Genomic DNA, 13,125 nt, shown 5'->3' on the forward strand with positions numbered 1-13,125 from the left:
CCCAATGTTGGGGACGTCCAGAACCAGGGGTCACAGTCTCCGAACGAAGGGCAAGCGATTCAGGAAGAATTTTTCTCTCAGAGAGTGGTGAACCTGTGGACTTGTCTCCCACAGGAAGATGCGGCTATGCCGGTTTGTGAGATACACTCAAGAGGGAGCCGGACGTAGACCTTGCAGCTAAAGGGATCCAGGGGTACGGAGAGGAAGCTGGAGTGCTTACTGAAATTACATGTTCAATCGTGATCACATTGAACGGTGGCGGTGTCTTGAAGGGCTGAATGGAACAAGTGAGGACTGCAGTTGCTGGAAATCAGAGTCTCGATCAGTGGATCAGCAGCAGACGAAGTTTAACACAGACGGTAGGGCACAACGAAAAGGCTGTTTTACAGCAGCAGCAGCAGCAGCGGCGGATTACTTGAAAGAAAGATAGTCGAATAATAAAACATGAAAACAACAATAACTATTCTCTTAATCATCTCCACAGAGGTAGAAGATGATCTAAAGGAGAACTCAAATTGACAACAAAATCCAAATTTCACATAAGAACATTCTACCTAATACGGATGCGACAGAGTGCGCTGTCGTCCAATCCTCGGTAGTATAGTGGTTAGTATCCCCGCCTGTCACGCGGGAGACCGGGGTTCAATTCCCCGCCGGGGGGTCTGCGGCATTTTGAGAGGCCAGCTCCATATCTCAATGCAGGAGTGCCGATTTCAAGTCCCATGCGTTCCCAGGGCGGAGCGGTCTGCTCTTGTCAACAAACAAAACCTACGATACTCTCCATTCTGCTCTCCCTGGCCAACTTGTCCTTTCATCTACCAAGGAGATGATCATTTGAGACTTCCTCATTTTTTGGCGACAAATGAAAACTGCCGTCCTCAAGAAGGCTCACCGGACCAGAAACCTTGTCTGCTTTCTTCCCCTTCCCCCACCCCCACTCCAGATGCTGACTTGCTCCAGCAATTTCTGTTTCCCACTCTGATTTTGTTGTCACTTCGTCCCGTCAGTGGGCATATAACTCGCACGCAAACGGCGTGCAAATTAAAACCTTTAAGCAACCGGTAGCGACAAATGACAGTGAGCTTTCCCCTCTCCCTCGCTCCAATCAAAAAGGGGTCAGACCCCTCAGAGTTTGGACCCGATCCTGCCATTAAGGTGATGCAACACCATCCCCTGCTGCTGGCAGACTGTACTACACCCACAGTGGAAAGTCAAAGTCATCTGAGTGGCATCGTCTGCTCTTCTCGATAGAAGGACAAAGCCCAGTGGCTGGGTTAACATGAAGGTCAACACAGAGGCAAGCTTGAGAAAGCACGTGCAGGTACTCAACCTACACTGTTGGCATCATAGGAGCACCACAGTGTGGAAGCAGGCCATTCACACTGACCCTTCTGAAGAGAAACCCATGCAGATCCATGCTTGGTACTGAGGGATCCCAGCAAAAGTTCACCGGTTCCCAATGTTGGGGACGTCCAGAACCAGGGGTCACAGTCTCCGAACGAAGGGCAAGCGATTCAGGAAGAATTTTTCTCTCAGAGAGTGGTGAACCTGTGGACTTGTCTCCCACAGGAAGATGCGGCTATGCCGGTTTGTGAGATACACCCAAGAGGGAGCCGGACGTAGACCTTGCAGCTAAAGGGATCCAGGGGTACGGAGAGGAAGCTGGAGTGCTTACTGAAATTACATGTTCAATCGTGATCACATTGAACGGTGGCGGTGTCTTGAAGGGCTGAATGGAACAAGTGAGGACTGCAGTTGCTGGAAATCAGAGTCTCGATCAGTGTGGCGCTGGAAACGCGAAGCAAGTCAGGCAGCATCCTGATTTTCCTGCTCCTCGGATTCTGCCTGACTTGAAGGGCTGAATGGCCTACTCCTGCACTTAATTTCTACGTTTCGATGTTAAATGCATGGCTGAGAGATCTGATGCAGCGTACAGTAAAGTCACCCCACCGTCCTCCGGGAGCACTGCTCTCTGATGAGGAAGCGATTGATGGGTGGTAGTAGAACCTGAGGGGACGAGCTTGAAAAAGGGAAGCTTTCGTGCTGAGTCCATTTGGCAGTGGGAATTGAAGCCAGGCTGTTGGATTTGTGCTGTCGTACACAAATCAGTTTGTTAGAAGCAGGTAATGGGAGAGCGCGCGTGGATCAGCAGCAGACGAAGTTTAACGCAGACGGTAGGGCACAACGAAAAGGCTGTTTTACAGCAGCAGCAGCAGCAGCAGCGGCGGATTACTTGAAAGAAAGATAGTCGAATAATAAAACATGAAAACAACAATAACTATTCTCTTAATCATCTCCACAGAGGTAGAAGATGATCTAAAGGAGAACTCAAATTGACAACAAAATCCAAATTTCACATAAGAACATTCTACCTAATACGGATGCGACAGAGTGCGCTGTCGTCCAATCCTCAGTAGTATAGTGGTTAGTATCCCCGCCTGTCACGCGGGAGACCGGGGTTCAATTCCCCGCCGGGGAGTCTGCGGCATTTTGAGAGGCCAGCTCCATATCTCAATGCAGGAGTGCCGATTTCAAGTCCCATGCGTTCCCAGGGCCGAGCGGTCTGCTCTTGTCAACAAACAAAACCTACGATACTCTCCATTCTGCTCTCCCTGGCCAACTTGTCCTTTCATCTACCAAGGAGATGATCATTTGAGACTTCCTCATTTTTTGGCGACAAATGAAAACTGCCGTCCTCAAGAAGGCTCACCGGACCAGAAACCTTGTCTGCTTTCTTCCCCTTCCCCCACCCCCACTCCAGATGCTGACTTGCTCCAGCAATTTCTGTTTCCCACTCTGATTTTGTTGTCACTTCGTCCCGTCAGTGGGCATATAACTCGCACGCAAACGGCGTGCAAATTAAAACCTTTAAGCAACCGGTAGCGACAAATGACAGTGAGCTTTCCCCTCTCCCTCGCTCCAATCAAAAAGGGGTCAGACCCCTCAGAGTTTGGACCCGATCCTGCCATCAAGGTGATGCAACACCATCCCCTGCTGCTGGCAGACTGTACTACACCCACAGTGGAAAGTCAAAGTCATCTGAGTGGCATCGTCTGCTCTTCTCGATAGAAGGACAAAGCCCAGTGGCTGGGTTAACATGAAGGTCAACACAGAGGCAAGCTTGAGAAAGCACGTGCAGGTACTCAACCTACACTGTTGGCATCATAGGAGCACCACAGTGTGGAAGCAGGCCATTCACACTGACCCTTCTGAAGAGAAACCCATGCAGATCCATGCTTGGTACTGAGGGATCCCAGCAAAAGTTCACCGGTTCCCAATGTTGGGGACGTCCAGAACCAGGGGTCACAGTCTCCGAACGAAGGGCAAGCGATTCAGGAAGAATTTTTCTCTCAGAGAGTGGTGAACCTGTGGACTTGTCTCCCACAGGAAGATGCGGCTATGCCGGTTTGTGAGATACACTCAAGAGGGAGCCGGACGTAGACCTTGCAGCTAAAGGGATCCAGGGGTACGGAGAGGAAGCTGGAGTGCTTACTGAAATTACATGTTCAATCGTGATCACATTGAACGGTGGCGGTGTCTTGAAGGGCTGAATGGAACAAGTGAGGACTGCAGTTGCTGGAAATCAGAGTCTCGATCAGTGTGGCGCTGGAAACGCGAAGCAAGTCAGGCAGCATCCTGATTTTCCTGCTCCTCGATTCTGCCTGACTTGAAGGGCTGAATGGCCTACTCCTGCACTTAATTTCTACGTTTCGATGTTAAATGCATGGCTGAGAGATCTGATGCAGCGTACAGTAAAGTCACCCCACCGTCCTCCGGGAGCACTGCTCTCTGATGAGGAAGCGATTGATGGGTGGTAGTAGAACCTGAGGGGACGAGCTTGAAAAAGGGAAGCTTTCGTGCTGAGTCCATTTGGCAGTGGGAATTGAAGCCAGGCTGTTGGATTTGTGCTGTCGTACACAAATCAGTTTGTTAGAAGCAGGTAATGGGAGAGCGCGCGTGGATCAGCAGCAGACGAAGTTTAACGCAGACGATAGGGCACAACGAAAAGGCTGTTTTACAGCAGCAGCAGCAGCAGCGGCGGATTACTTGAAAGAAAGATAGTCGAATAATAAAACATGAAAACAACAATAACTATTCTCTTAATCATCTCCACAGAGGTAGAAGATGATCTAAAGGAGAACTCAAATTGACAACAAAATCCAAATTTCACATAAGAACATTCTACCTAATACGGATGCGACAGAGTGCGCTGTCGTCCAATCCTCGGTAGTATAGTGGTTAGTATCCCCGCCTGTCACGCGGGAGACCGGGGTTCAATTCCCCGCCGGGGAGTCTGCGGCATTTTGAGAGGCCAGCTCCATATCTCAATGCAGGAGTGCCGATTTCAAGTCCCATGCGTTCCCAGGGCCGAGCGGTCTGCTCTTGTCAACAAACAAAACCTACGATACTCTCCATTCTGCTCTCCCTGGCCAACTTGTCCTTTCATCTACCAAGGAGATGATCATTTGAGACTTCCTCATTCTTTGGCGACAAATGAAAACTGCCGTCCTCAAGAAGGCTCACCGGACCAGAAACCTTGTCTGCTTTCTTCCCCTTCCCCCACCCCCACTCCAGATGCTGACTTGCTCCAGCAATTTCTGTTTCCCACTCTGATTTTGTTGTCACTTCGTTCCGTCAGTGGGCATATAACTCGCACGCAAACGGCGTGCAAATTAAAACCTTTAAGCAACCGGTAGCGACAAATGACAGTGAGCTTTCCCCTCTCCCTCGCTCCAATCAAAAAGGGGTCAGACCCCTCAGAGTTTGGACCCGATCCTGCCATTAAGGTGATGCAACACCATCCCCTGCTGCTGGCAGACTGTACTACACCCACAGTGGAAAGTCAAAGTCATCTGAGTGGCATCGTCTGCTCTTCTCGATAGAAGGACAAAGCCCAGTGGCTGGGTTAACATGAAGGTCAACACAGAGGCAAGCTTGAGAAAGCACGTGCAGGTACTCAACCTACACTGTTGGCATCATAGGAGCACCACAGTGTGGAAGCAGGCCATTCACACTGACCCTTCTGAAGAGAAACCCATGCAGATCCATGCTTGGTACTGAGGGATCCCAGCAAAAGTTCACCGGTTCCCAATGTTGGGGACGTCCAGAACCAGGGGTCACAGTCTCCGAACGAAGGGCAAGCGATTCAGGAAGAATTTTTCTCTCAGAGAGTGGTGAACCTGTGGACTTGTCTCCCACAGGAAGATGCGGCTATGCCGGTTTGTGAGATACACTCAAGAGGGAGCCGGACGTAGACCTTGCAGCTAAAGGGATCCAGGGGTACGGAGAGGAAGCTGGAGTGCTTACTGAAATTACATGTTCAATCGTGATCACATTGAACGGTGGCGGTGTCTTGAAGGGCTGAATGGAACAAGTGAGGACTGCAGTTGCTGGAAATCAGAGTCTCGATCAGTGTGGCGCTGGAAACGCGAAGCAAGTCAGGCAGCATCCTGATTTTCCTGCTCCTCGGATTCTGCCTGACTTGAAGGTCTGAATGGCCTACTCCTGCACTTAATTTCTACGTTTCGATGTTAAATGCATGGCTGAGAGATCTGATGCAGCGTACAGTAAAGTCACCCCACCGTCCTCCGGGAGCACTGCTCTCTGATGAGGAAGCGATTGATGGGTGGTAGTAGAACCTGAGGGGACGAGCTTGAAAAAGGGAAGCTTTCGTGCTGAGTCCATTTGGCAGTGGGAATTGAAGCCAGGCTGTTGGATTTGTGCTGTCGTACACAAATCAGTTTGTTAGAAGCAGGTAATGGGAGAGCGCGCGTGGATCAGCAGCAGACGAAGTTTAACGCAGACGGTAGGGCACAACGAAAAGGCTGTTTTACAGCAGCAGCAGCGGCGGATTACTTGAAAGAAAGATAGTCGAATAATAAAACATGAAAACAACAATAACTATTCTCTTAATCATCTCCACAGAGGTAGAAGATGATCTCAAGGAGAACTCAAATTGACAACAAAATCCAAATTTCACATAAGAACATTCTACCTAATACGGATGCGACAGAGTGCGCTGTCGTCCAATCCTCGGTAGTATAGTGGTTAGTATCCCCGCCTGTCACGCGGGAGACCGGGGTTCAATTCCCCGCCGGGGAGTCTGCGGCATTTTGAGAGGCCAGCTCCATATCTCAATGCAGGAGTGCCGATTTCAATTCCCATGCGTTCCCAGGGCCGAGCGGTCTGCTCTTGTCAACAAACAAAACCTACGATACTCTCCATTCTGCTCTCCCTGGCCAACTTGTCCTTTCATCTACCAAGGAGATGATCATTTGAGACTTCCTCCTTTTTTGGCGACAAATGAAAACTGCCGTCCTCAAGAAGGCTCACCGGACCAGAAACCTTGTCTGCTTTCTTCCCCTTCCCCCACCCCCACTCCAGATGCTGACTTGCTCCAGCAATTTCTGTTTCCCACTCTGATTTTGTTGTCACTTCGTCCCGTCAGTGGGCATATAACTCGCACGCAAACGGCGTGCAAATTAAAACCTTTAAGCAACCGGTAGCGACAAATGACAGTGAGCTTTCCCCTCTCCCTCGCTCCAATCAAAAAGGGGTCAGACCCCTCAGAGTTTGGACCCGATCCTGCCATTAAGGTGATGCAACACCATCCCCTGCTGCTGGCAGACTGTACTACACCCACAGTGGAAAGTCAAAGTCATCTGAGTGGCATCGTCTGCTCTTCTCGATAGAAGGACAAAGCCCAGTGGCTGGGTTAACATGAAGGTCAACACAGAGGCAAGCTTGAGAAAGCACGTGCAGGTACTCAACCTACACTGTTGGCATCATAGGAGCACCACAGTGTGGAAGCAGGCCATTCACACTGACCCTTCTGAAGAGAAACCCATGCAGATCCATGCTTGGTACTGAGGGATCCCAGCAAAAGTTCACCGGTTCCCAATGTTGGGGACGTCCAGAACCAGGGGTGACAGTCTCCGAACGAAGGGCAAGCGATTCAGGAAGAATTTTTCTCTCAGAGAGTGGTGAACCTGTGGACTTGTCTCCCACAGGAAGATGCGGCTATGCCGGTTTGTGAGATACACTCAAGAGGGAGCCGGACGTAGACCTTGCAGCTAAAGGGATCCAGGGGTACGGAGAGGAAGCTGGAGTGCTTACTGAAATTACATGTTCAATCGTGATCACATTGAACGGTGGCGGTGTCTTGAAGGGCTGAATGGAACAAGTGAGGACTGCAGTTGCTGGAAATCAGAGTCTCGATCAGTGTGGCGCTGGAAAAGCGAAGCAAGTCAGGCAGCATCCTGATTTTCCTGCTCCTCGGATTCTGCCTGACTTGAAGGGCTGAATGGCCTACTCCTGCACTTAATTTCTACGTTTCGATGTTAAATGCATGGCTGAGAGATCTGATGCAGCGTACAGTAAAGTCACCCCACCGTCCTCCGGGAGCACTGCTCTCTGATGAGGAAGCGATTGATGGGTGGTAGTAGAACCTGAGGGGACGAGCTTGAAAAAGGGAAGCTTTCGTGCTGAGTCCATTTGGCAGTGGGAATTGAAGCCAGGCTGTTGGATTTGTGCTGTCGTACACAAATCAGTTTGTTAGAAGCAGGTAATGGGAGAGCGCGCGTGGATCAGCAGCAGACGAAGTTTAACGCAGACGATAGGGCACAACGAAAAGGCTGTTTTACAGCAGCAGCAGCAGCAGCAGCGGCGGATTACTTGAAAGAAAGATAGTCGAATAATAAAACATGAAAACAACAATAACTATTCTCTTAATCATCTCCACAGAGGTAGAAGATGATCTAAAGGAGAACTCAAATTGACAACAAAATCCAAATTTCACATAAGAACATTCTACCTAATACGGATGCGACAGAGTGCGCTGTCGTCCAATCCTCGGTAGTATAGTGGTTAGTATCCCCGCCTGTCACGCGGGAGACCGGGGTTCAATTCCCCGCCGGGGAGTCTGCGGCATTTTGAGAGGCCAGCTCCATATCTCAATGCAGGAGTGCCGATTTCAATTCCCATGCGTTCCCAGGGCCGAGCGGTCTGCTCTTGTCAACAAACAAAACCTACGATACTCTCCATTCTGCTCTCCCTGGCCAACTTGTCCTTTCATCTACCAAGGAGATGAACATTTGAGACTTCCTCCTTTTTTGGCGACAAATGAAAACTGCCGTCCTCAAGAAGGCTCACCGGACCAGAAACCTTGTCTGCTTTCTTCCCCTTCCCCCACCCCCACTCCAGATGCTGACTTGCTCCAGCAATTTCTGTTTCCCACTCTGATTTTGTTGTCACTTCGTCCCGTCAGTGGGCATATAACTCGCACGCAAACGGCGTGCAAATTAAAACCTTTAAGCAACCGGTAGCGACAAATGACAGTGAGCTTTCCCCTCTCCCTCGCTCCAATCAAAAAGGGGTCAGACCCCTCAGAGTTTGGACCCGATCCTGCCATTAAGGTGATGCAACACCATCCCCTGCTGCTGGCAGACTGTACTACACCCACAGTGGAAAGTCAAAGTCATCTGAGTGGCATCGTCTGCTCTTCTCGATAGAAGGACAAAGCCCAGTGGCTGGGTTAACATGAAGGTCAACACAGAGGCAAGCTTGAGAAAGCACGTGCAGGTACTCAACCTACACTGTTGGCATCATAGGAGCACCACAGTGTGGAAGCAGGCCATTCACACTGACCCTTCTGAAGAGAAACCCATGCAGATCCATGCTTGGTACTGAGGGATCCCAGCAAAAGTTCACCGGTTCCCAATGTTGGGGACGTCCAGAACCAGGGGTGACAGTCTCCGAACGAAGGGCAAGCGATTCAGGAAGAATTTTTCTCTCAGAGAGTGGTGAACCTGTGGACTTGTCTCCCACAGGAAGATGCGGCTATGCCGGTTTGTGAGATACACTCAAGAGGGAGCCGGACGTAGACCTTGCAGCTAAAGGGATCCAGGGGTACGGAGAGGAAGCTGGAGTGCTTACTGAAATTACATGTTCAATCGTGATCACATTGAACGGTGGCGGTGTCTTGAAGGGCTGAATGGAACAAGTGAGGACTGCAGTTGCTGGAAATCAGAGTCTCGATCAGTGTGGCGCTGGAAACGCGAAGCAAGTCAGGCAGCATCCTGATTTTCCTGCTCCTCGGATTCTGCCTGACTTGAAGGGCTGAATGGCCTACTCCTGCACTTAATTTCTACGTTTCGATGTTAAATGCATGGCTGAGAGATCTGATGCAGCGTACAGTAAAGTCACCCCACCGTCCTCCGGGAGCACTGCTCTCTGATGAGGAAGCGATTGATGGGTGGTAGTAGAACCTGAGGGGACGAGCTTGAAAAAGGGAAGCTTTCGTGCTGAGTCCATTTGGCAGTGGGAATTGAAGCCAGGCTGTTGGATTTGTGCTGTCGTACACAAATCAGTTTGTTAGAAGCAGGTAATGGGAGAGCGCGCGTGGATCAGCAGCAGACGAAGTTTAACGCAGACGATAGGGCACAACGAAAAGGCTGTTTTACAGCAGCAGCAGCGGCGGATTACTTGAAAGAAAGATAGTCGAATAATAAAACATGAAAACAACAATAACTATTCTCTTAATCATCTCCACAGAGGTAGAAGATGATCTAAAGGAGAACTCAAATTGACAACAAAATCCAAATTTCACATAAGAACATTCTACCTAATACGGATGCGACAGAGCGCGCTGTCGTCCAATCCTCGGTAGTATAGTGGTTAGTATAGCCGCCTGTCACGCGGGAGACCGGGGTTCAATTCCCCGCCGGGGAGTCTGCGGCATTTTGAGAGGCCAGCTCCATATCTCAATGCAGGAGTGCCGATTTCAAGTCCCATGCGTTCCCAGGGCCGAGCGGTCTGCTCTTGTCAACAAACAAAACCTACGATACTCTCCATTCTGCTCTCCCTGGCCAACTTGTCCTTTCATCTACCAAGGAGATGATCATTTGAGACTTCCTCATTTTTTGGCGACAAATGAAAACTGCCGTCCTCAAGAAGGCTCACCGGACCAGAAACCTTGTCTGCTTTCTTCCCCTTCCCCCACCCCCACTCCAGATGCTGACTTGCTCCAGCAATTTCTGTTTCCCACTCTGATTTTGTTGTCACTTCGTCCCGTCAGTGGGCATATAACTCGCACGCAAACGGCGTGCAAATTAAAACCTTTAAGCAACCGGTAGCGACAAATGACAGTGAGCTTTCCCCTCTCCCTCGCTCCAATCAAAAAGGGGTCAGACCCCTCAGAGTTTGGACCCGATCCTGCCATCAAGGTGATGCAACACCATCCCCTGCTGCTGGCAGACTGTACTACACCCACAGTGGAAAGTCAAAGTCATCTGAGTGGCATCGTCTGCTCTTCTCGATAGAAGGACAAAGCCCAGTGGCTGGGTTAACATGAAGGTCAACACAGAGGCAAGCTTGAGAAAGCACGTGCAGGTACTCAACCTACACTGTTGGCATCATAGGAGCACCACAGTGTGGAAGCAGGCCATTCACACTGACCCTTCTGAAGAGAAACCCATGCAGATCCATGCTTGGTACTGAGGGATCCCAGCAAAAGTTCACCGGTTCCCAATGTTGGGGACGTCCAGAACCAGGGGTGACAGTCTCCGAACGAAGGGCAAGCGATTCAGGAAGAATTTTTCTCTCAGAGAGTGGTGAACCTGTGGACTTGTCTCCCACAGGAAGATGCGGCTATGCCGGTTTGTGAGATACACTCAAGAGGGAGCCGGACGTAGACCTTGCAGCTAAAGGGATCCAGGGGTACGGAGAGGAAGCTGGAGTGCTTACTGAAATTACATGTTCAATCGTGATCACATTGAACGGTGGCGGTGTCTTGAAGGGCTGAATGGAACAAGTGAGGACTGCAGTTGCTGGAAATCAGAGTCTCGATCAGTGTGGCGCTGGAAACGCGAAGCAAGTCAGGCAGCATCCTGATTTTCCTGCTCCTCGGATTCTGCCTGACTTGAAGGGCTGAATGGCCTACTCCTGCACTTAATTTCTACGTTTCGATGTTAAATGCATGGCTGAGAGATCTGATGCAGCGTACAGTAAAGTCACCCCACCGTCCTCCGGGAGCACTGCTCTCTGATGAGGAAGCGATTGATGGGTGGTAGTAGAACCTGAGGGGACGAGCTTGAAAAAGGGAAGCTTTCGTGCTGAGTCCATTTGGCAGTGGGAATTGAAGCCAGGCTGTTGGATTTGTGCTGTCGTACACAAATCAGTTTGTTAGAAGCAGGTAATGGGAGAGCGCGCGTGGATCAGCAGCAGACGAAGTTTAACGCAGACGGTAGGGCACAACGAAAAGGCTGTTTTACAGCAGCAGCAGCAGCAGCAGCGGCGGATTACTTGAAAGAAAGATAGTCGAATAATAAAACATGAAAACAACAATAACTATTCTCTTAATCATCTCCACAGAGGTAGAAGATGATCTAAAGGAGAACTCAAATTGACAACAAAATCCAAATTTCACATAAGAACATTCTACCTAATACGGATGCGACAGAGTGCGCAGTCGTCCAATCCTCGGTAGTATAGTGGTTAGTATCCCCGCCTGTCACGCGGGCGACCGGGGTTCAATTCCCCGCCGGGGAGTCTGCGGCATTTTGAGAGGCCAGCTCCATATCTCAATGCAGGAGTGCCGATTTCAAGTCCCATGCGTTCCCAGGGCCGAGCGGTCTGCTCTTGTCAACAAACAAAACCTACGATACTCTCCATTCTGCTCTCCCTGGCCAACTTGTCCTTTCATCTACCAAGGAGATGATCATTTGAGACTTCCTCCTTTTTTGGCGACAAATGAAAACTGCCGTCCTCAAGAAGGCTCACCGGACCAGAAACCTTGTCTGCTTTCTTCCCCTTCCCCCACCCCCACTCCAGATGCTGACTTGCTCCAGCAATTTCTGTTTCCCACTCTGATTTTGTTGTCACTTCGTCCCGTCAGTGGGCATATAACTCGCACGCAAACGGCGTGCAAATTAAAACCTTTAAGCAACCGGTAGCGACAAATGACAGTGAGCTTTCCCCTCTCCCTCGCTCCAATCAAAAAGGGGTCAGACCCCTCAGAGTTTGGACCCGATCCTGCCATTAAGGTGATGCAACACCATCCCCTGCTGCTGGCAGACTGTACTACACCCACAGTGGAAAGTCAAAGTCATCTGAGTGGCATCGTCTGCTCTTCTCGATAGAAGGACAAAGCCCAGTGGCTGGGTTAACATGAAGGTCAACACAGAGGCAAGCTTGAGAAAGCACGTGCAGGTACTCAACCTACACTGTTGGCATCATAGGAGCACCACAGTGTGGAAGCAGGCCATTCACACTGACCCTTCTGAAGAGAAACCCATGCAGATCCAGGCTTGGTACTGAGGGATCCCAGCAAAAGTTCACCGGTTCCCAATGTTGGGGGCGTCCAGAACCAGGGGTGACAGTCTCCGAACGAAGGGCAAGCGATTCAGGAAGAATTTTTCTCTCAGAGAGTGGTGAACCTGTGGACTTGTCTCCCACAGGAAGATGCGGCTATGCCGGTTTGTGAGATACACTCAAGAGGGAGCCGGACGTAGACCTTGCAGCTAAAGGGATCCAGGGGTACGGAGAGGAAGCTGGAGTGCTTACTGAAATTACATGTTCAATCGTGATCACATTGAACGGTGGCGGTGTCTTGAAGGGCTGAATGGAACAAGTGAGGACTGCAGTTGCTGGAAATCAGAGTCTCGATCAGAGTGGCGCTGGAAACGCGAAGCAAGTCAGGCAGCATCCTGATTTTCCTGCTCCTCGGATTCTGCCTGACTTGAAGGGCTGAATGGCCTACTCCTGCACTTAATTTCTACGTTTCGATGTTAAATGCATGGCTGAGAGATCTGATGCAGCGTACAGTAAAGTCACCCCACCGTCCTCCGGGAGCACTGCTCTCTGATGAGGAAGCGATTGATGGGTGGTAGTAGAACCTGAGGGGACGAGCTTGAAAAAGGGAAGCTTTCGTGCTGAGTCCATTTGGCAGTGGGAATTGAAGCCAGGCTGTTGGATTTGTGCTGTCGTACACAAATCAGTTTGTTAGAAGCAGGTAATGGAAGAGCGCGCGTGGATCAGCAGCAGACGAAGTTTAACGCAGACGGTAGGGCACAACGAAAAGGCTGTTTTACAGCAGCAGCAGCAGCAGCAGCGGCGGATTACTTGAAA

At 50.2% G+C, this 13,125-nt stretch overlaps 7 non-coding genes across 7 annotated transcripts; all 7 read left to right on the forward strand.

Moving 5' to 3' along the window:
• The first annotated feature begins 589 nt into the window (after positions 1-589).
• On the forward strand, positions 590-661 carry trnad-guc (transfer RNA aspartic acid (anticodon GUC)). Its single transcript has one exon. It is a non-coding gene; the product is annotated as a tRNA-Asp (tRNA).
• Positions 662-2,407: 1,746 nt separating this feature from the next.
• Positions 2,408-2,479, forward strand: trnad-guc (transfer RNA aspartic acid (anticodon GUC)). The gene has a single exon. It is a non-coding gene; the product is annotated as a tRNA-Asp (tRNA).
• A 1,742-nt stretch (positions 2,480-4,221) lies between these two features.
• trnad-guc (transfer RNA aspartic acid (anticodon GUC)) lies at positions 4,222-4,293 on the forward strand. Its single transcript has one exon. It is a non-coding gene; the product is annotated as a tRNA-Asp (tRNA).
• Positions 4,294-6,030: 1,737 nt separating this feature from the next.
• Positions 6,031-6,102, forward strand: trnad-guc (transfer RNA aspartic acid (anticodon GUC)). Its single transcript has one exon. It is a non-coding gene; the product is annotated as a tRNA-Asp (tRNA).
• Positions 6,103-7,848: 1,746 nt separating this feature from the next.
• On the forward strand, positions 7,849-7,920 carry trnad-guc (transfer RNA aspartic acid (anticodon GUC)). The gene has a single exon. It is a non-coding gene; the product is annotated as a tRNA-Asp (tRNA).
• A 1,737-nt stretch (positions 7,921-9,657) lies between these two features.
• Positions 9,658-9,729, forward strand: trnad-guc (transfer RNA aspartic acid (anticodon GUC)). Its single transcript has one exon. It is a non-coding gene; the product is annotated as a tRNA-Asp (tRNA).
• A 1,746-nt stretch (positions 9,730-11,475) lies between these two features.
• On the forward strand, positions 11,476-11,547 carry trnad-guc (transfer RNA aspartic acid (anticodon GUC)). The gene has a single exon. It is a non-coding gene; the product is annotated as a tRNA-Asp (tRNA).
• Positions 11,548-13,125: the final 1,578 nt, after the last annotated feature.

Source organism: Chiloscyllium punctatum, chromosome 30, assembly GCF_047496795.1.
Source record: "Chiloscyllium punctatum isolate Juve2018m chromosome 30, sChiPun1.3, whole genome shotgun sequence".
In the NCBI taxonomy this organism is placed as follows: domain Eukaryota; kingdom Metazoa; phylum Chordata; class Chondrichthyes; order Orectolobiformes; family Hemiscylliidae; genus Chiloscyllium; species Chiloscyllium punctatum.